This window comes from Amborella trichopoda, chromosome 5 (genome assembly GCF_054954075.1).
Source record: "Amborella trichopoda isolate Santa Cruz 75 chromosome 5, AtrichopodaSantaCruz75HAP2 v2.0, whole genome shotgun sequence".
Classification (NCBI taxonomy): domain Eukaryota; kingdom Viridiplantae; phylum Streptophyta; class Magnoliopsida; order Amborellales; family Amborellaceae; genus Amborella; species Amborella trichopoda.
In genome coordinates this window covers 44,198,255-44,217,239 of record NC_142340.1, presented here as the reverse complement: position 1 = coordinate 44,217,239, position 18,985 = coordinate 44,198,255, and positions in this window count along the sequence as shown.

The window sequence follows — 18,985 nt, the reverse complement described above, 5'->3', positions numbered from 1 at the left end:
GTGTAATTTTAAAAGAGGAATGGACATCCAACATTTGGTGTCAAAACTGTTTATAGAAAAAAAAATTAAAAATAAAACAGTGTAGAGACGTGACATTGTGATTAGGGCAATCTTAGCCCTCCATTAAAAAATGGATGGTTGGATAAAAGGGAGGATAGAACTTCTATATTGTAGGGGGAACATAGAAAGATTTCCCGCATCTTTAATCCTATATTTTTATGGTTGCAACCTTATATAAATTTTTTCCTTTTGGAAATGATCGTGCAATCAAAGTTTTTTTTAAAAATATACAATATTAACAGATATGAAGATTTATCAAAAGGTTGAGGTTTATAAGATGGCCACATTATACTATATAAGATGCAATTTTAAATTCCTCATGAATATGTAGTTCTAATGTAAGAAACCCTACGATAGCAACAAACGGGTGATATGCTTTCTTTGCTCACAAAAAAGTGATGATCGAGGATATCTATAAATACTTTAAAAAACTTAAAAAAGTAGACAGTCTAGATACTTTATTGTAATATACTTTATTTTTATGTTTCATGATCGATAGAGGTAGACCATGCCTGAAGTTGTTGTGGTCTGGAAATGCCTTTACCTCTTAAAGTTCAAGCTTTTCTATGGCTGGAAGTTCAAAACAAGCTTCTGACAGTTGATAATCTCATCAAGAAGGGAAAGATCTTGCCAAATGTCTGTTTGTTGGGTAAAGAGGACGGTGAAACATGTGCTATTTATTTCTCCATTGTCTATTCACTTCTAGAATCTGGAGTTGGTTTTTTTATAAGCTTGGGGTTGCAATGGTTATGCCGTCAAAGGTTGAGGGTCTACTTTTAAATTTGTCACTTCCTTTTATACCTTGGTTAGGTTTAATAATATGGCAAATCATGAGAGGAGTGATCTTGTGGGAGGTGTGGAAGGAGAGGAATCGAAGAACTTTTGATGGGATAAGTCAGTCTTTTGACAAAATTATGGACAAGATTTTGGATTGAATTTAGCTTTATCTTTCTGTGACAAAAGGAGGACATGACATTTCAAAAGTGGATGTGAGGACAAATCTGTCAAATCTTTTTTAGATGGGTTTCATTAAATGCAAGCCTAAAGGAAGATGGGTTGCGCCTTTGATGGGCGTTTTTAAGTTCAAATTTGATGGCAGTTCATTAGGGAACCCTTGGCTGGTGGGCTTTGGAGGTGTGGTTAGAGACTGGAATGGCAGTATTATCTTTACTTATGCTAGTCATCTTGGTGAAAGAACTACTAATTATGCAAAGCTTTATGCACTTCTTCATGGATTAAAATTTTTGGTGCCTATGAATTAGGGTCATTAGTGTATCATTGAAGGGGATTATCTAAACATCATCAATTGGTGCAACAAGAATCAGAAGTCTCTTTGGGAGTTGAGATTGGTGCTGCTACAAATTTGGGACATTGCTAGTTCCTTAGGGCATGTTTATAGGAAAGTTAGTGGGCTGGAAAGCTAATGGGCTGGCATATTTTCTTGCAAAAGGAGGTACCTTTTTATTTGAGACTTTGGTCTCTGACTCTGTAATCTCTTTTTAGATCTTTAATATAATCTCTGATTTCTTTCAAAAAAAATATACTTTATTTTTAAGGCATGAAATTCTTTTGTTTTTCTTTATATATTTACATCTTGAGATGGAGATAATCAATTGGAAGATTTCCCATGTTCATAAGATTCTTTTTTACTTGATTTTTGAGGTGCACCTCACTTTTGCAGTATAAGGTTGAAACTTTATGACTTTTTTCTCATCAAAATACGCATGACTTATCGATAGTTTAAAATTTAACTATTTTTTACTGTGCCAACTCATGATCATATCTAGATTTTGAGATTAAAACAAATGAAATACATAGAAGTTAGCCAGTAAATTTATAATAAAAGACAAGACATTGGTGCCATTTCTAATGATTAATATATTCAAGGGAAGCATGTTACAATAGGCGCCCATTTGAGATGAACATGTATAACTAGATTTAAATCGATTGCTTTCTCAAGTTTCAAAAAATGGATATGTGATTCATCATGCTGATGTATAACGGTTCCTGTAAACCTCAAAACCATATTAGGCGATTGTGATTATACGGGGTAAATAAACTTTGATCTATTCTTGATGTTCATTTTGAACTTAAGAGATATCTGATAAATTTTGAATGATATATAGAAGATTAGCGTAACCGACTCCAATTAATTGGAAAAAGGCTATGATAATGATGGTGACAATATAAAAGATTAACGTGCGTCCTACGAAATTTCACTATACTTATGTTCTGACACGTAGTTTACTTCCAAAGACTCATATAATAAAATACTCTCACAGGAAAAAGAAGAAGAAGCTCATCTAATAGTACAAGGCAGTTTATTACTGTCATAACAATCTCAAATGCACGTTTTATTTGGTGTTCAGCAATGACCATTATAAGACCAAAAACATCACATTTTTGTTAAAATCTTGTTTATGATTAAATTTGGCAGCAGCTGGTGAAAATACTGGACCGAACCGGTTGCCTAATCAGCAGTCGGCGTGGTCCAAGATAAAAACCAACTTTATTTGAAAACCAATCAATACTAAGATTTGATCGATTTTGACTGATCGGACTAACCAGTTTTAACCTGTACGACCATGTAAATGAAGTTGGATAATTGTTTATATTTTATATTATTTAACTATTATATCTATTTTTTTTCACTTTTTTAAAATATAGTCTAAGTGCTTCAATCATTGGTTGGACCCATTTTGACTGGACCAAATACCTCATGCATTGGGTAGCTGATCCAATTATAATAATATTGGAATATACTGCCATTTATAATAGTAATGGCTCTCACTAGGTATGTAATGATAAGGGATAGGGAGCCCAATTTTATATGAATAAACAAACATTTTAATCAAACTAATAACCGTTATGAAGCGGCATGACCACCATTATAAAAGATCTATTTTTTCGGTAGATCAATGGGGAATACAGGCCCCTGGCCGTCTTAGAAATAGCTCATAGTTTTCGACTGCATCAGTGGGCATGAAAACCTAAACAATGAGGCTCAAGTGTGTTATCACTGTAACCTCAACCCTACATCCGTTTTTAGGATCTAAATGTTGAGAGTGACAACAAAACAAAGAAACTACTGCTATTTTCAAACCACGGCCGTTATTCTTTGTGTGGAGTTGTTTTGCGAGCTTTTGCCAATACATCGGTTTGGCCAGTATTTTGCGTTTGGTTTTTATGTTAACACGTATGTCCATAAAGCCTAGCGTGCTTGTGCCTGGGCTGAAAAGCCTACAATTGTGGAAGGAATTATATGACCCGTTGAGAAATATAACGGATAGTTTTTCTACTTCCTATAAAATAGGAATCCCGATAGAGGAATAACGCAGCAAAAAGAAAAAAATATATACAGAGTTTCATCCGTAAATACAAAACTCTTCTTCTCTCTCTCAAAAGGGTAAGAAAAATCTGAGCTCTGTGATCACCAGCCTCACGTCATCTATTCTCTGATCTCGGGTTGGTCTCGCGCTCCATCAATTTTCGTTAACATTTTATTTTTTTTTCACCTTTTTCCAACCCAAAAATGGAATTTCTGGGGTTCAATTTCATGAGAAAGTGGGTTCCACGTTACTTTTTTGGGGAACATAGATAGGTTAGAGAATCAAGTCCCCTACCCTGACTAGAACACCTTCATCCAACTAGATCCCCACTCGCTTTAGGTATTTCAAGTTTTTTTTTATTTTCTTACAAATTTTGAGAGATAAAATACATTGGCAATGGACCCAAAACCAGAGGGGTAAACCCGATCCGGGTCCAATCCGTTCAACCACCAGTCAAATTAATTTTGATTGGATCAAGCCCTAATCAGTTCAATAGCCAATCAAATCCTGATTCAATATTATGAGAAGATAAGTTCCCATGACTCAGAATTCACCCGATTCCATTGTCTGATCTGTCTTCTTTTAACAACCAACGGGTTGATTCACCGAAGATTCACCATCTGAGATGATCGCCCAAATTGCTTTGTCCCCTTCTCAATTAATCCAGAAAGATAAGGGATTGATTTATTCTTTGACATTTTTAGAGATACCAAACTGCATTCCCACCAAGACATACCTTTGTACCACATCCTCTATTGTTATTGGCCACTTTTCCAAACATCTCCGAAAAATCCGGCTTTAAAGGTCCATCCCAGCCACTTATCTTGCCACAACAAATTGCCATTCCTTCTATTCAAAATAACTCTTGTATTTTTTTTTGGTTAGAAGAGTTGTGCTCATGAATCTTTAACTTTCTAACTCCCAAACCACCAAGGTTTTGGTGCATAGAGTTTATCTTAAGTTACTAAGTGGCATTTTCTACCTTCTCTTTAATTTCATGTAGGTCCACGGTTTCCTTTCTAGTCTAAGTTATTCAGGCATACAAAACAAAGACATATAATAAATGAGATTGTTTACAAAAAGATCATTTATATTTTTTTCATGGAGGACACAATTATTATTGTTCCTTAAATTTCAAAATGGGTAGTTGTAAGAGTCTCCGTAAATAGACATAAAGTTCCAAAACAACAATTCTTGAACTTCGTTACTCACCCCAAGCCATCTAATTTGACATCTAATGAGTGGGAATGATTGTGATTTCTCTATACAAAAGATAAATGATCTCTTTATAGATAATCCCATAATAATTTTGTAAATTAGGCAAAATCAATTTCAACAAAAATTGTTCTATCAATCAAGAGATAAAAACCTAGATTTCCAAAGGTCCAATTTCTTTTGGAACCTAAATTACCCACTCCCAGACTGATGTTGGTACGTGACTTTCTAGGAAAGGGGAGGCCGAGGTACTTTGTCTTACTGTAGTAAGTCACTGGTTCTCTTCTAGACACGGACGATTTCCTATATTGACAGAGTAGGCACAGGGTGACCGATTATTAAGTCGAACGGGGTGATTCCGTGCCGACCTAGTATTTTTTTAAGTCACAGGAATTGAGGTTCCAAGTTTTGAAGCTTCATTCTTGGATCTAGTTTACAAAAGATTCAGCACCCATTCATAATGGTGTTAATCAGGTGATGGGTCGACCTGACCCAGGTCTGGGGCTGGACCCCAAACCAGACCTAGCAAGTTGGGTTCAGGTCTTGTGATATGGACCGCTCCCAGGTTGGCTTTGGGTACTAGTCCTTCCCATACACCATGGGGTCAAGGTTTGATCTAGGTCAGGCTCAGCCAGTACCGGGCCCTACTCACTATTTATCTATTATGAAATACATATAATAAAAAATTCAAAATTTCCAAATCTACATCCCAACCCATTTACACCCCTGCCCATGCGGCCACGCATTGGGGATGGCAATGGGTCGGGTCGGGTCAGGTCCAACCAGACTGGACCCGACCCAAATAGTTAAAACATCTATGTATTTGGTTATATTTAAATATATTTCATATATTGAGACCCAAACAATATTAAATGGACCCGAACCTAACTAGACTCATACCCAAATATTATTTGGGTCCAGGTATGGGTTTAAAAATTGAACTCTGTCAATATAGAAAATCGTCCGTGTCTAGAAGAGAACCGGTGACTTACTACAGTAAGACAAAGTACCTCGGCCTCCCCTTTCCTAGAAAGTCACGTACCAACATCAGTTTGGGAGTGGGTAATTTAGGTTCCAAAAGAAATTGGACCTTTGGAAATCTAGGTTTTTATCTCTTGATTGATAGAACAATTTTTGTTGAAATTGATTTTGCCTAATTTACAAAATTATTATGGGATTATCTATAAAGAGATCATTTATCTTTTGTATAGAGAAATCACAATCATTCCCACTCATTAGATGTCAAATTAGATGGCTTGGGGTGAGTAACGAAGTTCAAGAATTGTTGTTTTGGAACTTTGTGTCTATTTACGGAGACGCTTACAACTACCCATTTTGAAATTTAAGGAACAATAATAATTGTGTCCTCCATGAAAAAAATATAAATGATCTTTTTGTAAACAATCTCATTTATTATATGTCTTTGTTTTGTATGCCTGAATAACTTAGACTAGAAAGGAAACCGTGGACCTACATGAAATTAAAGAGAAGGTAGAAAGTACCACTTAGTAACTTAAGATAAACTATATGCACCAAAACCTTGGTGGTTTGGGAGTTAGAAAGTTAAAGATTCATGAGCACAACTCTTCTAACCAAAAAAAAATACAAGAGTTATTTTGAATAGAAGGAATGGCAATTTGTTGTGGCAAGATAAGTGGCTGGGATGGACCTTTAAAGCCGGATTTTTCGGAGATGTTTGGAAAAGTGGCCAATAACAATAGAGGATGTGGTACAAAGGTATGTCTTGGTGGGAATGCAGTTTGGTATCTCTAAAAATGTCAAAGAATAAATCAATCCCTTATCTTCCTGGATTAATTGAGAAGGGGACAAAGCAATTTGGGCGATCATCTCAGATGGTGAATCTTCGGTGAATCAACCCGTTGGTTGTTATAAGAAGATAGATCAGACAATGGAATCGGGTGAATTCTGAGTCATGGGAACTTATCTTCTCATAATATTGAATCAGGATTTAATTGGCTATTGAACTGATTAGGGCTTGATCCAATCAAAATTAATTTGACTGGTGGTTGAACGGATTGGACTAGATTTAAGAAAAATATAAGAAAAAAAAGAGTGTCAGTTTAAAATATAAAATATATTTAAAAAATATTTTTCTATTTTGTTTAGGCAACTGCACTGGTCAATATCAGTCTGACTGGCTAAAATTAATCAAACATTAATTCTGACCAATTTTTTTTACCAAACTAAGTTCTTATTTTAGACCCGAGTGACAATCAGACTGAGTGCTCTGGTCCGATCTTACTATGAGATCCGCCAAATACTATCAATTGTCATGGGGGCCTCTAAAATGAAGCAAAGGAACTTACAAGAAGAAAGGGGTTTTATTCCTGCACATTTATAGAGAAGGGATTGTATATAATGAGACCATTTACCTTTGGAAAAAGTTTTTATAAGGTTGCAACCTTAAAATGTAGAACTACAGATGCACCTAAAAAATCCATCGAAAAAAGTTATTTTAATGTTGAAAAACCCTCTATTTGATCATCTCGACATCGAGATGTATGAATATGGAAAACAAAGCAAAAAAATAAAAAAATTTGAATCCCAAAAATAATATATCTTGCAACACATTATCTAGGCCGTCCATTTTCAAGATTTTCATATATTTACAGATCTAATTGATTTTAACCATTTTTGGAGTTTAAAATTTTATAATTAGATATGAAAATAGATTTTGAGATAATCCTAAAAAATTTCACACTAAAATTACATGTTATGCTAAAATTTGGAGGTATGCGTAAATTAGATTGTTTAAGGTTGCAACCTTATAGAAACCACACCCTTTACCTTTAGTACAAGGAGGTAACAAGTACTTGTAACCGTCAGATGTGAAATCTAATAGTCGAGATTAATTGTGACCACCTTGTACCTAAAGTAAATATTTCTTTGTATACTTTTCCTGTAGATAAAGATTTTTGCCAAAAGTAAATAATCTCTTTTTATGCTTTTCTCTGAAAATTTCATTCCTATATTTTCCAATCGACATCAATAATTATACAAAAAAAATAAAAAATAACAAAGAGGATGGCTGCCAAGGGCCTACCACTTGAGACCTAAAAAACGATTATAGAGGATAAGATGGTGATGCTTAACTATACTTCCTTAGGGAGTAATATTAGGGTTGTCTTTTTCTCTTATTTGCTCAACTCGGGAGATACTAGGTTTTCTTTTTTTACGAAATTCTATAAATTTTATTCAATTATAAAATTAGCACAACAGATTAGGAAAGGAGAACATTAGAAACCACCCAATTAGCAAGAGAAGAACCCTGTTTAGCAAGGGAATTGTCATGTCATTTACCTCCATAAGGACATGAACAAAGGAAATGGATAAAAGGCTAGAGAGATCCAATGTTTCCAGCAAGAATAATCTAAGTTCCCATGGGACTTTCTTCTCCCTTTTGCACCAGTTGATAACGTTCAAAGTGTCCCCTTCTACAATACATCTCGTCCCAAAATTCTTATCCCTGAAAAGACGAAGACCCTGAACAAGAGCATAAAATTCAACAAAGTTCGATGTCTTTACCCCTAACCCTAACAACACCTCCATAATCCGCAACCCCTGGATTTCCATATGAACTCCCATCATATTCAATTTAAACACCCCTCTGACTGGACGTGACCATCTTTCAATGGGTCTCACCTTGCGGCATCCTAACTGGAAAAGAGTAGATAAATTGAACCTTATATCAACCTCAACAATGTCTTTTCCCATCTTATGAACCGATAAGTACATCTAGACAGAATGGAGGATCTTCTCCAACACGTTATTCTAAGGTAATGAGGCCACCTCAAAAACTCTTCGGTTTCGTTCCTTCCAAATTTCTCAAAGAATCACGCCTCGACCTATTTGCCAAATAATATCAGCAGTTTGAGGCAAAGAAGGGACCGAAAGAGCGTGCAAGACCCCCATAACATCCGCAGGTAAAACCAAAAGGGAACTTAACTGTCAAAAAAACCAGCACTAAATATCATGAGAGTAAGGGCAATGCAAAAAAAGGTAGGGGCTAGTTTTCGCATCACTCTTACAAGGAAGATATCTATTGGGCAACATCTTGCTTCTTTTGATAAGATTGTCGGTCGTACGGATCTTATCTTGTATAACCAGCCAAAGAAAAACTTGCACCTTTAGAGGAACTGGCCACTTCCAAAGCGGGCTAACTTCGGCATTGTCCAACGCCACCTATCATGAAAGAGGAGATCATACATTAATTTAACCGAAAACTGGCAATCTTTAGCAAGATCCCAAATCACCTCATCCTCTGCATTATCATCAAAAGGGAGATATACCTCTCTTAACAACAATAGTAACTCAGAAAATTGGGATAGTGTAGCTTCTGAAACCCTATTGTATATGAAGTTAATCTCCCAATCCTTCCCTCCCCCCCCTTGCGATCAATAAATCATGTATAGAGGCATTTTTATTCCCCATACGGTGGAAAACTAATGGGAACATTAATTTCAATAGAGCATCATCAAGCCACTTATGATGCCAATAAGAAACGCTCCGACTATTACCAAGACTCCACCGGATATCCTTATGAATTAGAGCTTTACAATAGGTGATGGCTTTCCTACAGGGAGATATGCCTCTATTATTACTCCACTCTCCAACCCACATTTGGAATCTGTCTACCCCATATTTTGCCGCAATCACCTGATACTAGAGTTGATTTTTAAATCTTAGACTCCTCCACCACCACTTACATAACATCGCTTGATTGACTAGTTTAATCTTTCTTATACCCAAGCTGCCTTCTTTATTAAGGGTACATACCTTATCCCACCGCAACAGCTGGAATTTTTTTGAGTCGCCCATAGAGTCTCATAGAAACTTACGAATAAGCCTCTCTATTTTTTTGGCAACTGCTGCTGGAATCTGTAGAATTGACATCTAATAAATATGTAAATTAGACATGCACACTTTTATCAGTGTAATTCTACCCCCTAAAGATAAATATTTGAATTTCCATATATCCAGTTTAGTTTGAATCCTTTGGATGACCCTATCCCATATTGCAATAGGCAGATGCCCATCTGAGACATGCATCTCGAGGTATATCATAGGAAAATGATCTACCTTAGCATCAAGGATATCCGCCAAAGCCTTTAAGGTACCTTCATCACAATTAGTGCCAAACACTCATGTTTTCTTAAAATTTACCTTCAAACCCAAAGCCACTTCACAACATTTCAGAAATACAGCAATATTAGAGACATTGTTCTCTCTCGCTTCACAAAACAATAGCGTGTCATCGTCATATTGAAGGTGGGTGACACAAGGCTCATTATTGGGCAATTGAAATCCTTCAAAATGACAATTAGTCACGATATTATTGATGAGTAAACTAAAACATTTAGCATAAATGGTGAACAGAAAAGGTGAGAGAGGATTACCTTGTCGAATACCCCATGAGGCTTTAAAGAAACCAGTTGGACACCCACTATGTAAAATCGAGAAATGGGCAGAAGAGAGACAACTAAAAATCCAACTTTTCCACTTTTCCCCAAAGCTCATATTCTTCATAATTTCAGAACTACACTCCATTCCAACCTATGATAGGCTTTTTCTATATCCAGTTTGATAAATAAACTGGGACTACCCTCCAATACCCGAGAGTGTATGCATTCTTGGGCCGCCAAGACACTATCAGTAATAAGTCTGTCTTGAATAAATGCTAACTGAGGGCCCAAAATAATGGAATATAATGCCATTTTAAGACGCTCAGCCATCACCTTAGCTATAATTTTATACAGACTTGATAGCAAACTAATAAGTCTAATATCCGTCAAACTTTCATTGATGGACTTCTTAGGAATAAGAGCTATAAACGTTGAATTGATATCTCTAAAGAGCTCCCATCTCCTTAAAAAGCCTCTCACCATCTCAAGAAGTTCACTATGTAGCATATTCCAAAAAGTATGGACAAACACCAAAGGACACCCATTTGGCCTAGGGCCTTATCCCCAGGTAGTGAGAACACCGCCTTTTTTAGTTCCTCCATAGTAACATTCCTTTCTAAGAAATAGACCAAATTTGGGGGGAGGACTTTAAAACCCACCATCTCTAGTCGAGGAGTACTACTGATCTCCGAAGAGAAAGCCTTATGAAAATGACCAATAATAGTCTTAGTCATCTCCTCACCGTTATCAGGTCAATACCTTGAATTATAAGACCAGATATGTCATTTTGGCGTGTCCGAGCATTGGCCATAGCATGGACGAATTTACTGTTCAAATCACATTCTTTAAGCCATTTGACCCGCAATCGTTGTTTCCAATAAACTTCTTCCACTCTTCTAAGTTCCTCTAACTTCTTGGTGTAGAGAGTACGTTGAATCATCAAATCTTCAGAAACAACACATGAGCTTTCTATCATCCCATCAACCTCCTGAATTTTATAAAGAACCTCATCAATCCTACCCCTGACAGGCGCTCAATTATTTTTCTTCCAATCAATCAACTTATGCCTCACATTTAGCAACTTCTTATGTAACTGGAAATCCATATACCCTATAGAGATAGTATTTTCCCAAGTGCTTTTTATGAGGTCAGTAACATCTTTATCTTGTAGCCACCCAATCTCCAACCTAAAAGGTATATGGCCTTAGAGACTTTTTTTGTACATAAAAGAATTGGGGTATGGTCAGAAGATAACCTAGGCAACGCTTTGACCGAAGCCAAAGGGAAGGCTTCCGACCAAGAGCAAGAGATAAGAAACCTATCAAGTTTCGACATACAAAGGTTAAGCAAGCTACCGCTGGACCAACTAAAATGAGAGCCTGAGATTGACAAGTCAATAAGAGCATTGGTCTCAATAAAAAGATTAAACAACCGCATTGCTCTTGTCACTGAACCCCGCTATTACTTTCATCCGGCCACCTTATAAAGTTAACCCCCCCCCATTCATAATGGAAAACCAGCAGACTGAATAATGTCAGACATATCATTAGTAAAAACTTCATTTGCCTCCCAAGAATGAGGTCCATAAACATTTAGCAAAACCCATTTAAAGCCAGAAAGAGGTCCCAAAATACCAACAAGCAAAAAAATCAATTTAACTTCCACATTAAAAGACGGAAGCATAGTTAGGTCCAAAGAACCTACAGTCTACCTGAAAACCAGACGCATCACATCCAGCAAAATCTACATAACCAGGTCCCCAAACTTGCCTAACTCCTCCGAAAGAAAGAGCAGGAAGTTTAGTTTCCTGTAAAATAACCACTATAGGTCTGTACGTAGAATTTAAAAAAGGACATCTTTTTTTCATTTGAGGTCTCCCAGACCTCTTACATTCCAAGATAGAATTAACATTAACAAGATGGGGTAGAAGAAGAACCTGAGCCATCCCTACGCGATTCAAAACCTCCACACTATCAGAAGAGTCAGAGTTGTTCCCTCCTGGCTCATCCGCAATGATGATGCCCCTCCTTGCCGCATTCAAAGGCATTCTTTCGTGTGCCTGCAACTTGGCTGAAAACCTAGTAGGATTTACCACTGTCTTTCCTAACCTTTTAGCTTTATTCCCCTTAGAGAGCGAGGTAATCAGAGAAGCAACCTCAGACAATGGACGCTTATTCCCAACCATCTTATCAAGCATCTCTGAATTATCAAAGTCAACAGACTTCTTCTTCTCCCTTCTTCTCTTCTTAATAATCTCTTGAAAAACCACTCCAATTAGAATGTTGAAGTCCATCCCAGAATCACTGATCACGGAAGAAATCTTAGCATCCATCCGACTCTCTTCAGCTTGTAAGTCGATATATTCATCAGCTTTCATAGGAGAAGTTTGATGTGGCTCGCCATCCCCAGGCATCATGTCCATAACGGACGGAGCAGTAGTAAACTAAAGCAGAAGAGGATGGGCTTCCTGGAAGATGTTTAGTGGTGGGGGTTCCTCAACCTCAACCATCGCTAGATTACCATGAGTATCGTTCCGCATATCTCGAGTATCAGCCACTACCCCATCCGCAACTACAATATGGTGAGCGAATCCATCGACCAGCAGAGCATCATCTTCATCCTCCATAGGAATAATGGCAAACGGTTTCACCAGCAAAGGATCAAAAGTAGGGAGAGGACATACCCCTGTTCTATATGAGGCCCTGTGATACCACAACGGGTACATCCTGAGCAATAAGGCTAACAACCCTTTAGAAATTACCGTTGAGCTCTCTGGAAAGCTAACAGAATCAACGCCGAAAGAAGCAAGAAGGAATTCTATTGGTGAACCGCCTCTTCATTAGCCGCCTTAGCAGGTTGAAAATCTCCTTTCAACAGGGGAATCCTAGGGAACAAGGAAAGTAAAGATTGCCTTATGGATATAATGGGCACCTCTTTGAGAACTCTCTCCACCTCAACCTTCTTCCCTGAATTTTGTGCCTCCATCTCATCACTCAAAGATTTGCCGTCATTCAACAGATTACAAGCCACAAGTGAACCCGCACGACCATCACTTGATTGTAGTCCTTCCAAATTCTTAGTAACCTCCTCCTTAGAATGGGTCGGACCATCTTTGAAATGGCTCACTGAAATCCAGTGTTTTTAAATTTTAAAATTTTAAAACCTTCCATTCATAACGGATTGCCTAAAAGGCGTCTAAATGCCTTTCCGTTGCATGGCCGCTAGAAAATTCCATCCCGTTACAACCTTCCTATTGTTAACCTTTTTTTTATGATGGGAAACCATCGTCCATTACCCCTGGGGATCATCAGCAACAGAGACAATCTTTTCCTGATGCAGCAAACTACCTTCTGAAGAAAGTTATCGTGATCAATAATCATCCATACATACTTAGGGAGAGGGATCCCCCGCAAATACGCACTCGGATCATACGAAGATCAGGGCCAGAGAGGCTCTTCATATCAATGTCACAAAACTCACAGTAATTCGCAATCGTACGAATATTTTCAACTGAGCAAGCATGAAAAGGAATACCAACCATACGAATCCAAATGCTCTCTTTTGGTAAATAAGAGCAGTGGGAAGAAGCTTTCCACTGATCCAAAGACATCAACTTCCAAAAAATGCGAACAAAACAATTAACCAGAGCAACCATCGCATCATTTTGGGATTAAAGATAGAATACAATCTTATTATCTCCTAATATCTTAACTTTAGGAGCATAAGACAGATTCCAACATCTTCTAGCCCAGTCATTTAGCCCAATGATATTAGTAAGAGGGGAAAAAGACCCCACAATAGGAAACCGAGCATCCTGAAAGAGGCCACCACTTGGATCAAACTTCATTGTGATCATCACATTGTCCTTCAAGTCACCCTCATGAACTCCAAGATCATCACCTACCACCCCCCTCCATACTCCATCACTACCTCGGAGATCTCTATCTCCGAGATCTCTATCTCCCATCCAAAACTTCACATTCTCAAAATCAAAAGTTAGGGCTCGGGAGATACTACATTTCTCCCACATAATAAGCGAATCCCCCTCAATTAGAGAGAGATAGGTGGCAACGGGTTGGGTCGGGTTTGGGTCCGACCAGACTCGGACTTGGATCCCAAAAAGTTATGGGAACCGGACCTGGACCTGACTGGACCCAATTGGACCTAACCCCCCAAAAAAAATAAAAAAATAAAAAATAATAATAATAATAATAAATATATATATAATATAATATTAAATATATATATGTATTATTTAAATATTTAAAATATATAATTATTTTTATTTAAATATCATTAAAATATTATATATTAAAGTATTATTTATATAATAACACTATTTGGGTTTGGTCTACATGAACCCGGACCCAAATAATGTTTGGGTCCAATATTTGGATCTGGACCCCGGTTAGATCCGGGTCCATTGCCACCCTTAGAGAGAGTACATGATATTCATGAACCAGCTAGAGAGAGAGATTACTCACGAACCCAACTTGGGTTGTTTTGGAAATTTCATGGTTATCTAGGCATGTGAAGCTAGAGTTTCTTTCATAGACAAGTTGCGTTATACTTATCTCTTGGAAAATGATTTCTTTGGCAATTTTAGCAAACGACATTATCATTGCAAGTGGGAGAGTGCTTCGTCATGCAACTAGTTGAACAGTTCCTTTTCGCTTTCTTCTTGTAGGGCTTGACGCTCCACCAACGTTCATGTCAAATATGAGAGAGAGATATGAAACCCGGACCGGAAAAAATTGTTACGGGAACCGGACTCGAGGACTGAGTCCTAGCCAAGTTAAAAAGTCTTGAAATAAAAAAATAGGAATTTTTTTGAAGTAAAATTAAATTAAACACATCTAAATAAGGTTTAAAAAATAGTAAAAAATAGATTTTGAAAAAATTGGCCAAAACACTTTTCCATCTTTACCAACTCGATAGAAAATATAAAAAAAATTATTACAAATAAATTTTTTATTTTTTATATATTTTATAATTTTTTAAATGTTTTTAATATCCATGAATTGACCACCCAACTCGAAGATACTCAAACTCACCAGGCTGAACGAGAGTTACTTATACAAGTCCCAGCGAGTTGCTCGAGTGATCAAACACTTAGGGGTGGCAATGGACATAGACTCGATCTGGGACCTGACGTGGTTCTGGGTATGGGTCCACAAATTGGACCCTATGGGTCGGGTCCAAATCCAAATATTGGACGCTAACATTATTCAGGTTCAGGTCCAAATGGATCTAACCCAAACCCGACCCAAATAGTGTTATTATTTTTAAATAATATTAAATATATAATATTTAATAATATTGAATTAATATTTAAATAAATATAATTATATATTTTAGTTATATATATATACTTAACATAATATTTAAATATATATATTTTATTTTTGGGTCTGGACTGATCCGGGTCATAATTTCAAGTCCGGGTCTAAGTTCACCCGACCTGGACCCGGCCCGTTGACACGTCTCTCTCTTTTAATTAAACATATCCTATGTTTTGTTACAAAGTCAACCATCCATCTCTTTTAACTAAGCATTTCCCTTTTGTGTTTTATTTCTAGTGTTTGAGTGTTTTTCAAGTGTTTCAAACACTAAAAAACCACAAATAAGAAATGCTTAATTAAAAAAGAGAGATACATGGTTGACTTTGTAGGAAAAACATATGTGAGAGAGAAAAGAGAGATGTAAGGTTAACTGTTGTGGCAAAACCGCGTTTGGTTTTCCAAATGGCTCCAGGGTAATTTTCTTTATTTATTGAAATTAGTCATGATGAGGAGCAAAATTGTAAAATGGGAATTAGGGTGGCATAGAAGACTCTAGAATTTTAAGCAATTGAAGGAAGGATGCAATGTTTCAAATGGAATCCACTTTGATGGTGATCATGCTGATTGTGATAATTGATAACCCAAGCACACCAAAAGAATAATAAATAATACAAACCACCAATGAAATGCTAAACAAAGATAACATATTTGCTTCCTGCCTTTTCTCTCTTTTTTTTTTATATTTTTTGCACTCTGACCTATTTTTACTTCATGACATGTTTGTCACTAACATTATTAAAAAAGGATTATTTTGACTCTCATCTTCTTGTCTTTCATGTTTACTCTCATTTTTTTATAATTATTATTTTTGGGTGGCTTTATGGGAGGATATTCTTGGTTCACGCGTCCATAATTTAGGGTAAATGCCACAAAACTTTTTGTAAAATTAGGGAGTGATAAAAAAAAAGATCTCAATGGACATTAAAGGTTCGTCTTTTGATATTCGACTCGAATACATCTTTAAAAATGAGTGAGGTCTTAATAAAGTTGGAACATTAAACAATCAAAGTAAGGTGCGCTTTAGAACTTTGTTTTGGTGTTGAAAATTTTTAGTATGATCCGAGAATCTATTTGCATCTCCTCATCTTCAAAGGTTTTTTTAAGTAGTTGAGGTCAGTTATACGAATTTCAATATGTTATTCTGCTCTATTAAAAGTCATACCCTTAGTAAGATCATAAATCCTTATATATGTTGTCATTATTTCAAAATATGTCCTTTCAAACCTATCCCTTGTCATTTTTTAGCCTTCCACTTGAACTTACTCGTACCTCCTAACATACATGTGTATTCAATTTGCACCACACATGGCCAGCCCACCTAAGTTTACTCTCTCATCTTATCACCTATTGGTACCATACCTAAATTTTTTTTGACTGTATTTATTTCGAATTATATCCCTTGTCGTCTTTCCACTCATCCATCTCAATATCTTTATCTCCACTACACTCATTCTTTGGGTATATTATTTTTTGACTGCCCAATATTCCGCCCCACAGCGCAAAGCTAGTCTCACAGCTATTTTATAGAACTTCTCCTTAAGCTTCATTAGTATGCACTGATCGCATAATATTCTGGTTGTATATCTTTAATTTACCCACCCAGTTCTAATTCTCTGTGCAACTTCTTCTTCAATCTATTTATTTTCCCTGATTATCAACCCAATATATCGAATGTGCATTTTTTTTGGTATATCCTAGCCATCAATATTAACTAATTCATCGTTTCTACTTTTATTATAATTAAACTTGCATTCTATATACTCTGTCTTAGTCCAACTACGTTTAAAATATTTAGATTTAGAGCACCCCTCGAAAATTCTAACTGTGTGTTGATGCTGTTTTAGGTCTCATCGATTAAGACTATGTCATATGCGAACAACATGTACCACAAATAGCTCATCTTGTAAGGGCCTAGTTAAGTCATCCATAACTAAGGCAAAGAGGTATGAGATCAATGCCCACCCTTGATATAAATCTATTGCCACTGAAAACTCACTCGTCTCTCTACTAGTTATTCGAACACTAATTAGCGCTCCATCGTACATATCTCTTACCAAGTTAATATAGTGTCTGAAGACTTATTTTTTTCCAACACCCATCAAATCAAATCTTAAAGTACTATATCATAAGATTTCTCTAGATCAATAAAGACAAGACCATGTGGATGTCTTTTCCCTTCGCCCTAAACTTCTCAATTAGTTGTCTAAGTAGGGAAATAGCCTTGGTTGGTGACCTCTATAGCATAAAGTCAAATTGGTTTTCTGTTTCACTAATTTCATGCCTTAATTATTGCTCAATCATTTTCTCCCAGAGCTTCATAATATAGATTTGATCCCTTAGTAGTTCGTGCAATTTTGTATGTCTCTTTTATTCTTATAAATAGGTACCACAATACTTTTCATCTATTCGTTTGATATTTTATTTGTTCTCAACACCTTGTTGAACAACTTGGTCAACTAATCAATGCTAATATCTCCCATGCACTTTCAAACATCTATCAGGATACCATATGGTCCTAAAGCCTTTCCTATTTTCATCATTTTTAAAGCTTCCTTCACTCCTGATATCGTAATCCTATGGAAGTATCTATGACCTCCGCCCCTTATTTATGCCAACGGTTTCTTCTATCGCTATATTTTCATTGCGTTCTACATTTAATAATTTTAAAAAATAAACTCTCCACTTTTCGTTGACTTCTTCATTGTTCATCAAGACCCTTTGATTCTCACTCTTAATGCATTTAATATGGTATAGATCCCTATACTTTTTTTCTTATCTTTTGTTAATTTGAAGACATTTTTTCACCTTTTATTATTCCCAGTTTAGTGTATAAATTATCATATGCCTTAAATTTAGTCTTACTTGCTATTTCTTTAGCATTTTTATATTCTTCTAAGTTTTGATCATTTTTATTATACTCCAAGTTTTATAACATGATCGTTTTTCACTAATGGCCTTCTAAACCTCAATACTCTACCACCAAGTTTCCTTATTGAATTTTTTTGCTTCTAGCTTCTCTTAAAACTTCTTTTGTCACTTTTAATACAGTCAGTCATCTCATTCAACACAACTTTAAAAATGGTTCAAATCAAACAGATCTATAAAAACATGAAAATATTTGAAAATGGACAGTCCAGATAATATGTTACAAGATGTACTATTTTTAAGAGTTGAAATTTTAATTTTTTATATATACATCATAATGTCGAGATGATCAAATAAATATTTTCCAATATCAAAACAACCATTTCTAATGGAGTTTTGAGGTGCACCTTAATCTACAATTTAAGATGTCAACCCTATATAAACTTTTTTCTCAAAAAATACTTCAACATGGTGAAAAAAGTCATAAACAAGCACGGGTACTCCCATCATTTGGCGGAGGTATTTTTTAGTATGTTAAATTACTAAAGTGCACCTACTTGTTCAAGGTTCATGGTGTAATGTTGCAACCAACAACAATTAAGTTCAAAAATTCAAACTTGCACTATAAGAGTAAGGCGTACCTCAAAATCCTAGTGGAAAAGACTGTTCCGATGTTAGAAATTTTCAATTGATTATCCCGATGTCAAAATATATGAATATGAAAAAAAATTTAAAACCTAAAGAATATACA